Source organism: Bos indicus x Bos taurus, chromosome 11 (assembly GCF_003369695.1).
Source record: "Bos indicus x Bos taurus breed Angus x Brahman F1 hybrid chromosome 11, Bos_hybrid_MaternalHap_v2.0, whole genome shotgun sequence".
NCBI lineage: Eukaryota > Metazoa > Chordata > Mammalia > Artiodactyla > Bovidae > Bos > Bos indicus x Bos taurus.
In genome coordinates this window covers 92,482,045-92,492,193 of record NC_040086.1, presented here as the reverse complement: position 1 = coordinate 92,492,193, position 10,149 = coordinate 92,482,045, and the positions used below count along the sequence as shown (strand labels likewise).

The 10,149-nt window shown below is 41.0% G+C and overlaps 1 pseudogene; it reads left to right on the top strand.

The window, feature by feature from the left end:
- The first annotated feature begins 2,141 nt into the window (after window positions 1-2,141).
- On the top strand, window positions 2,142-3,085 carry LOC113900862 (annotated as a pseudogene).
- The last annotated feature ends 7,064 nt before the right edge of the window (window positions 3,086-10,149 follow it).

Sequence of the window (10,149 nt, the reverse complement as noted above, 5' to 3'; positions counted from 1 at the left end):
GAGGAAGCTGAGCTTTGACTGAGAAGCAGACGTGACTTGACGAACGCACATGGTGCACATCAGCTTCTGGAGAGGCTGGGAAAGAAGGAAAAGCATCTGGACATAGAGGTGAGCTTCAGAAGCTGGCCACCCACTTGGCTACTCCAACCCACTTTGGTACCTTACTTTTTTTCTCCCAGATACTTTCCAATATCTCACAGATTGAGACATCCTAAGGTCCAAGTAGAACTTCCATGTGGCATTTGGTCTTTAGTTCAACCAGTTTGATCTCTAACCCATTTATACCATTGGTTTTATTGGAAGTAAAACCCCACCAGTAGAAGGGAAAGAAAAGAAAACCCATCATATTCACAGCCTGATCCACTCACCCTGTGCTTTTAGAACGATTCTTCCTGATTCTCAGATCCAAAATGTTCCTCCTTTTTTCTAGTCATCAACCTGTGTGTTCTTCACATCTGTGACCTGCAGCACCGAATCCCATTAATTCACTAACTCTGCACTAACTTTTGTATTCCACATTCCCCAGGCAAGCCTTCCATAAATACCTCATCTTTGAATATTGATCAGTGTGTGATACACTGCTTTACAGACATAGTATCTCAGTTGCTATTCATTAAACATCAAGAATGAGTTTGTGAACAGGTGATGGAGGACAAATCAAACTCCCACAATTCAACTTTAGTCCAGGGCACTGTCCACTCCAGGACCCCAACTCCACTCACTAGACACACAGCGGTCACACATAGTCAAAATTTTCCACCTGATTTTGGACAGTTTATCATGGAGATTCAAAATTTCAACTTCCTCCATCTCTACTTCACAGAAAGATAGGCTACCTCTTTTGCAACTCCAAGGATGCATTCTGATCATGGAAGAAGAAACATTGTCAGTTAAGGGACATAGAAGGGTAATTCGTGTAGGAAACTGTCAAAATGAGGAAAACAGTGTCTGTGCCTGATTGTGATAGACAATAAATATACCAAAACTGGAGGAGAGGTACATAATGCTTAAGAGCATAAGCTTGGTGTTTGATACCTGATTGCTATTCAACTCCTTAGTAACCATGAGCAAACCGCTTCACCTCTGTAAACCTTAGGTTCCTGAAACAATGCATGCTTCATAATTCCTTATCATGGGATTTAGTCAAGTGCTTAGCATAGGTTTCATAGGGAATATGTATTTGTAAACACTGGTTGTTATTTTCCGCTTTAACTACTGATACACTCAAATCACTAGATGCATGAACAAATATTCCTTCCATAAAATTTTGCAAAATGATATCATGCCATGAGGTAAGGAGGATTAGCTTCCCATTCTGTGCCCAAACAAGGAAAATAAAACAATGTTGACCTAGCTTCACCATTCCTCTTAGACTGGCCCTGTTGGTTGTTTCAGCAAACCTTTACCCGTTCCCCAGATATGCAAAGTTAAATCCAATAGGATAACAACTGAATGTGCTTTAGAAGGAATGATGGTTCTGTGACTTCTGTGTTTCACCATCCACACCCTCCAGCCATCTCCATTGTCTTATAATACCCTATTTTGCTAATAAAACTTCTCTTCACCTGATATAATGTTCCATATTCTGTTTGTCCATGATTTATCTCCCAAAATACAACATGAACTACACAAAGCAAATATTATTTTTTGCTATGTTCCCATTAGGGAAACAGAGTTTCTCCCAGAATAGGAACTAAGCAACTTGAATCAAAGAAGACCACTCTGATGGATTCTATAGGAAAACTCTTCTTCTGTCCCTACAGCTTGCTATATAAGGTCCTTATGATGCCCATGGATTTGGGAAGCTAAGACCACATCATGGACCATGAGGATGAGAAGCTTTCCCTGCACACCTGCCATGAAAGTGAAAGTGTTAGTGGCACTATGGACTGTAGCCTGCCTGGCTTCTCTGTCCATAGAATTCATCAGGCAAGAATACTGGAGTGGGTAGCCATTCCCTTCTCCAGGGAATCTTCCCAACCCAGTGATTGACCCAGGTCCCCTGCATTGCAGACAGATTCTTTGGGAAAGTACAGTTGCTACTGGTAACCAAAAAGCCTTGGTGGGTTCTCCTGTTTTGGACAATGGAATTGGAGCATGTGAAATAACAAAACAATTGCATATAACTTGGACCCAAGTCAATGGAAAGACTCAACCAAACCAGTAGTGTCTCTGAATTCATCCTCCTAGGACTCTCCTCCCGGCCTTAGGACCAGAAGCCACTCTTCATCCTCTTCCTCATCATATACCTGGTCACCATAACAGGGAACCTGCTCATCATCCTGGCCATCCACTCTGACCCTCAACTGCACACCCCCATGTATTTCTTCTTGAGTTTCCTGTCTTTCACTGACATTTGCTTCACCACAACCATTGTCCCCAGGATGCTGGTGAACTTTCTGTCACACAAGACCATCTCCTATGCTGGGTGCCTTACCCAGATGTATTTTATATATGCCTTGGGCAACACTGACAGTTGGCTTCTAGTAGTCATGGCCTTTGACCGCTATGTGGCCATCTGTGACCTCTTCCACTATGTCACCATCATGAGTCACCACCGCTCTGTCCTGCTGGTGGCCATCTCCTGCTCATTGCCTCACTTCCACTCTCTCCTACACACACTTCTGCTGAATCACCTCACCTTCTGTGACTCCAATATCATCCATCATTTTCTCTGTGACCTCAGCCCTCTGATGAAATTATCCTGCTCCTCCACATTTGTCAATGAAATTGTGTTAATGACAGAAGCATCGCCTTTTTGGTGACTCCTTTTCTATGCATTGCTTTTTCTTACATACGAATCCTCATCACGGTTCTCAAAATTCCCTCAGCTGCTGGGAAACACAAAGCCTTCTCCACCTGTGGGTCTCACCTCACTGTGGTAACACTCTTTTATGGCAGCATCTTCTATGTTTATTTACAGCCTGTGTCCACCTACACTGTCAGGGACCACGTGGCAACAATTGTCTACACAGTTCTGTCCTCCATTCTCAATCCTTTTATCTACAGCCTAAGAAACAAAGACCTGAAACAGGGTCTGAGGAAGCTGGTGGGCAGGAGGAAACCTCAGGCAGCACCCCCTTGATGAAAACACAAGGGAATCTTCCCCATTTGAATCTGGTTTCTACTGGGTCTTGGTGAACAAGCAAGCTCTTGGAGGTTAACATTTTTAACCCATGTGAGAATAGGCATTGTGGTCAATTACATCCATTGATGAAGACCCTTTATTTGACTTTGCTTCTGCTTAAATCATGATGTTCTTCCCCACTGTTTCTCCTCTTTCTATGAAGATTCATTACATTGCATTTTCCAGAGGAGATGCTTTAAACCAATCTTTTTCCCACAGATATTTCCTGAACAAATTTCTCATTTCAAGACTTATCCTCCAAAATCCTTCACATTTCAGTATATTGCTAAAAATCATTACTTAATTTGTAGCTGTTGGATGCCTTTGCAAACATTTGAAAGGGGAGACGGAAGGAGAGGAGGAGGAGAAAGAGTACATTTTAGCTAACTTTCATTTTGAATATTTTTATAATTCCTCATTTTTCTCATTCAAAAATGTTTTCTTGTTTAAAACTTCAGTTTTCACTTTTTCTCCTCTTAGTTTTTCTGTTCCTCACTTATTATATTGCTATGACTTTATTTCTTTTCAATTTCATCATTTTTTAACCAAACAACTAAAAATTGCTAATGACCAGAAAGAATCAAGAAATTATCCATTCCACAGGGGGAATGCTGAAACCTTTCCTCCCTCCATCTATCACTAAATTGTTTTAAAATATATAATTTAATACTTATTCTAGAAACTTCAAGTCTTAAGAATCTCACAGAAATATTTCCATAACCGTATGTTGAGTGTAGAGATTTTATTTGAGTGAATCTTAGTTTTTAATATAAAAATAGGCCAAAACATTAAATCTTATCAATAGGAAATAAATCAATTATGATTAACTGCATTATTGTTTTATGCATAAGGGCTGTAGTAGACAGAGAATGGGAGACATTTGTGTTTCAAAAAATAGTGTGCATCCATAAAAAGCCAGGAGTCTGATCTTCAAAGCAGAAAGCTTTTCCACCCCATCATAATAAAAACAGTGCAAACTCCAAGTAGCAGACAGATTATATAGTGACTTATTTGGTAATTGCTGTTGTTCAGTCACTAAGGACCTGCAGCATGTCAGGCTTCCCTGTTCTTCACTGTCTTCTGGCGGTTGCTCAAACTCATGTCCATTGAGTAGGTGATGCCATCCAATCTTCTCTTCCTCTGTCTCCCCCTTCTCCTCCTGCCCTCCATCTGTCCCAACATCAGTTTTTTCCAGTGAGTCAGGTCTTTGCATCAGGTGGCCAAAGTATTGGCGCTTCAGCTTCAGTATCAGTCCTTCCAATGAATATTCAGGACTGATTTCCTTTAGGATGGACTGGTTTGATCTTGCTGTCCAAGGGACTCTCAAGAGTCTTCTCCAGCACCACAGTTGAAAAGCATCAATTCTTCAGCAGAAATGGAGGAAAGTAGCAGCTCTGGAGAGTCTCATCTTGCTGCATGCCTATAGAGGGCGGTAGGGTTGAACCAGAGCTGATTATCCAGAGAAGCCCGGTTTGGGTTAGGACAGGTAGAAATCAGAAAAAGTGCAAGAACTAAGGCAGTTGAAGAGAGATCACCTAATGAAAAATAAAGGCAGGAATGGGATTCAATATTCCTTTCTTAAGAAACTACCTCAAAGCAAGAGTTTAGTGTTCTTAACTGTTTATCTCATGTGTAGTGCTGAGTCATGGCCAATAATGTTCCAGAATTCATTTTTCCATGAGAGGAAGAATTGGACCAAACCCACATTAAAACAATTTTCTGAGACCTTTTATTTTGTTGTTGTTCGGTCGCTAAATCATTTCCGACTCTGAGACCCCATGGCCTGCAGCATGCCAGGCTTCTCTGTTCTTCACTATTTCCTAGAGTTTGCTCAAATTCATGTCCATTGAGACCGTTTATATACAATTTATGTACAATTTAGGAAGACGATGTCAATGAGTTCCTTAAAGACCTGCCTAAACTATAGTAATTTGGGCTTATCACTTGAGTCACATATCATTATGTTTGCTGTTGCACTAGGAGGATGCCTGCCTTTGAACCTCTATGACATACTGTGACTGTCAGGTAGTAACTGCTACTTTATGTTTCTGTAGCCAGAATAACACCCTGGTTAAAGCAAGTACTTGATTGTGAGAGAGACACATTACTGTCCTCTGCCTGACACATTGGAATCTAATTTGGTCTTTTAACTACACCAGATTTGAATGTGGATGGAAAACTATACTGGAAGGAATTTACAAAGTTAAAATGGAACTGCTAAATGATCCAGCAGTTTCACTTCTGGATATTTACCTGAATTAAAGAAAAACACTAATCCAAAAAAATGCACCCTGATGTTCATTGAAGCATTATTTATAATAAAGAGGGTATGAAAGCTCACTAAGTGCTCATCAGTAGATGAATAGATTAAACAAAGATGTGGTGTGCATGACACAGAGCAGGCTGCTACTTTTGGGGGGTGCCCACCTCCACGACCACCATGTCCTCTGCCTGCCTTTTGTCAAAGAATAAGTTTAATCAGAGAAGAACTGCAGAAACAAAGGAAAACAGTCAAAGGAGACCAAATAATAATAACGTGGTCATTAAGCTTGAACTAAAGTCAAGGACTTTTAGTGCTTTCTCAAGGGCTGTAGATAATATTCTGAGCCATATCCTGGGAGCTGTCTTATAGATACTAGAATACCAGGTGGAGAAGTTAACTGCTTGATGACCAGACTGTACCCAGGACATGAGGGGCCACAATTCTGAGAACTGGCTGAAAAGAAATGGGAACATATGCACCCTGAAACTGAAGATTAACTGTACCTAAAACAACCAAGATGATGCTGGTCAGATCAACGATGACCAGTTTGAAAATGACTATGCTGTTTCTATACATTGCTCGCCCCCACTCCCACCCCGCCACCAGTCTGTCTGTAAAAGCTCTCACCCCCTGCTTGTTGGGGGTGGGGTGGAAGTCGGCCTTTGGACAGATGTCGATGTCGGCCACCCTTCCCCGCAGTTGCCGGCACCTGAACTAAAGCAAACTTTCCTTTCCACCAACCTGGTCTGTCTGTTGACTTTCGAGAGGTGAGCAGCCAAACCCCACATACCTTTCAGTAACATGCATAGAAAATGGATGATTACTCAGCCATAATAAATGAAATCTTGCCATTTGCAACAAGATGGATGAACTTGAGGCTATTATACTAAGTGAAATAAGTCACACAAGAGAAAGAGAAATACCATATAATATCACTTTAATATGTAATCTAAAAAACAAAACAAAATGAAAACAGACTCATAAATACAGAGAACAAATGGGTGATAGCCAGAGGGGATTTGGAGGGGAGGGGGAAAGTGGAAGGGGATTAGAGATACAAGCTTCCAGCTATAAATCAACAAGCTGCAGAGATGCACCATACATCATAAGAAGTCTGGTCAATAATAATGTAATAACTCTGTGTGAGGACAGATGATGACTGATTCACAGATAGAGAACAAACTAGTGGCCGCCAGTGATGAGAGGGAAGAGCGGAGAGGCAATAGAGGCTTAGGGATTTTTTTTAAGGGTTATTATGGAATTATATGAAATCATGTAAGTGGAACTTCAAAATTGTAAAGGCACTATATAATTTAAAGAATCTTTCATTGAATAAAAACAAGGATCTAAATAAAACAGTTTCCCCTTAAAAAAATAAAACAGAGAAAGACAAGTACTGTCTGATAATACTTAAATATAGACTACTGAAAAAATAAACTACTGAAAAAAGGACACAGATTCATGAATACATGGAACAAACTATAGGTTAGCAGTAGGGAAGAGGGGAGGGAAGAGGCAAGATGGGGTAGAGAATTAAGAGTTACCAACCACTATGCAGAAAATAAGTAACCTACAAGGACATATTGTTCAGCACATGAAATACACCCAATATTTTATAGTAACTATAAATGGAATATGACTGTAAAATTTATGAGTCACTATGTTGGATACCCAAACTTATATAATATTGTACATCAACTATAACTCAGTTTGAAAAAAAAATTTTTTTTAATCGTCTGAGTGAGCAGATATAAAAGTTCTCACCAAAACAAGTCAATAAGTTTTAACCATGTAAACGTATGGATGTGTTAACTAACATTACTGTAGTGATCATTCTTCAACAAATACATGTTCTGTGTGAGGCAGTGGCACTCTGAGGGTGGTAGCAGAATGTGTTTTATTTCCTGTAATATTGTTGTAGATATTATGCACCGTAATATACAATATTCTCAGTATAGAACTCAAAAGGAAATTTCATTTCTTGTTTTGGTGCCAGAATTGTTACACTAATTTTTCAGATGAAGAACCTGAAGCTTATAGAGGCTAAGAAGCTTATTAAAAGCAACTACTAAGTGACAAGGCCAACGTTCTAGGAAATATCTCCTTTCCCCAACACTTTACCTCAAAACACTGCTCTTAGTCTAAACTATGAAATACATACCTTTTTTCCAAAGCTCTTTTGCTAAATGTGACAGTAACTTTTGCTGGAACCTGCCCTTTAAATATACACTAATGTTAACCTAATCTCACCTAGTAAAATATTTACTCTACATGCAGACAGACAGTGGAAAGCATGTACACACCATTGATCTACCCCCATGGAATCCCCTGGAAATTGCAGCCTTTCACATTGACTCATGACCTCCCCAAACCTAGAATACATTTTGGTCCACATCTGAGTCTCCAAAAATGAAAATATTCACCCACATAATTATTTGTCCACTCTTGATAATCCATAGTAAAGGAAATTGAAGCATGCCCTTGAGATGTCACAGTGAGGTTTGGAAGCTCTGAGATTAGTCCTAACCTCTAAACTGGAAGCCTCAGGGGTCCCCTGTCCCCTGGGAGTCAGCAGTGCTGACAGTGATTCCCATTCTGCTTTCTCTGTCTGCTCTCTACTCCCTCTCTGGGGACAAATTCCCCTGAGAGGTCATCACACCTCAACTCCCTCAGTCTAACAAGTGCCCCAGACGCCAGTAGAGCAGACCTCAAACTCATGAGAAGCTGGCTGGGCTTCCTCAATCAGGAGAGTCCTCCCACTTGAGTCAGAGCATCTCTGCCTTCTGAGATCTGGAGCTGGGAGAGCAGCAGTGAGCCCAGGACCAGGTGTTGGGAAAGAGGTGGGTGTTGAGGTCAGGGAAGGGAAACATGTTATCCCTTTGGAGTAGTAGATCAGCTCCTCCTCCATCCCAGCTTCTCTCATTGATCAGCTCCGAAGTTCATGGGAGACACATGAGGAAGCTGAACTTTGTATGAAAAGCAGACGTGACCTGATGAACAGATGTGGTGCAGAACAGCTTCTGGAGGGCCTGGGAAGGGAAGAAAATCATCTGGACATGGAGGTGAGTTTCAGGAAACTGGCCACCCACTTGGCTACTCCAATCCAGTTTGGTATCTTACTCTTTGCTCCAAGATACTTTCAAATAACTCATGGATTGAGAAGTCATAAGGTCCAAGTAAAATTTCCACATGCCATTTGGTTTTAAATCCATCCAGTTGGACTTCTAGGCTATCTATACCACATTTTAAAAAATGTTGGCTGCACCGTGTCTTTGTTGCAGCATGCGGACTCCTAGTTGTAGGATATGAATTCTTAATTTTGTCATGTGGGATCTAGTTCCCTGACCAATGATTGAACCCAAGCCCCCTGTGTTGGCAGCATGGAATCTTAGTCAACCAGTGATTGAACCCAAGCTCCCTGTGTTGGCAGCATTGAGTCTTAGTCACTGGACCACCAGGGAAGTCCCCTTATACCACATGTTTTAATGGAAGCAGAGCCCATAAGTAGAATAGAAACAAAAACTATGGAATCCCCAGCCTCATTCACTCACCCTGTGCTTTTAGAATGTTCTTCCTTGTTCTCAGATCCAAAACCTTCCTCCTTTTTTCTAGTCATCAGCCTGAGTGTTCCTGAGATCTACAACCTGGAATACTCAACCCCATTCATTCACCAGTTCAGTTCAGTTCAGTCACTCAGTTGTGTCTGACTCTTTGCAACCCCATGGACTGCAGCACGCCAGCCCTCCCTATCCATCACCAATTCCCAGAGTTAACCCAAATTCATGTCCATTGAGTCGGTGATGCCATCCAACCAAATCTCCACTAATTGTTGTATTGAGCATTCCCCAAGCAGCCCTTTCACAAATGACTCATTTTTTTTAACATTGATTTGTGTGTGATAAACTGCTTTACAGACAAAAACAAAGTATCTCCCTTGTTATTCACAAAACATCAGGAACCAACTTGTGAGCAGGTGATGCAGGACAAAACAAACCCCTACTTTTTGTCTTCAACTCAGGGCAGTGTGCATCACAGGGCCACAGCTCCACATACCAGACATATCCCAGTCGTGCATGGCCAATTATTTCTGCCTGATTATGGCCAGTTAATCATGGATATTCACATTTTCAAATTCTACCATCTCTACAACATAGAAAGATAACTCACTTCTCTTGCAAGTGAGTATGGGAGAAGAAACATTGTCAGTTAAGGGAATAGAAGGGTAATTCATGTAGGAAATTATCAAAATGAGAAAATAGAACCTTGCCTGATTGCAACAGAAAATTAATATACCAAAGCTAGAAGAGATTTAGCACAATGCTTGAGAGCATATGCTTAGAGTGAGTCTGAAATCAGAGTGGGGTTCAAATCCTGATGGCTATTTACTACCTTTAGTGACCTTGGGCAAATTGCTTCATTTCCATAAAACTCAGGCACCTGATGACAACACATATCTCCCAATTCTTTATTGTGGGGTTTAGTGAGATGTTTAGCATAAGCACGATATCGAAAACTTTCAATAAATATTGATGAATAACAACATTGACTTCATTTGCTCGCTTAGTCACTCAGCCGTGTTGACTCTGCACACTTTGGACTGTAGCCCCCCAAGTTGCTCTGTCCATGGAATTTTTCAGGCAAGAGTGCTGGAGGGGGTTGCCATTTACTTCTCCAGGGGATCTACCAAACTACAGATCAAACCTGTGTCTCCTGTGTCTCCTGCATTGCAGGAGGATTCATTACCCACTGAGCCATCAGG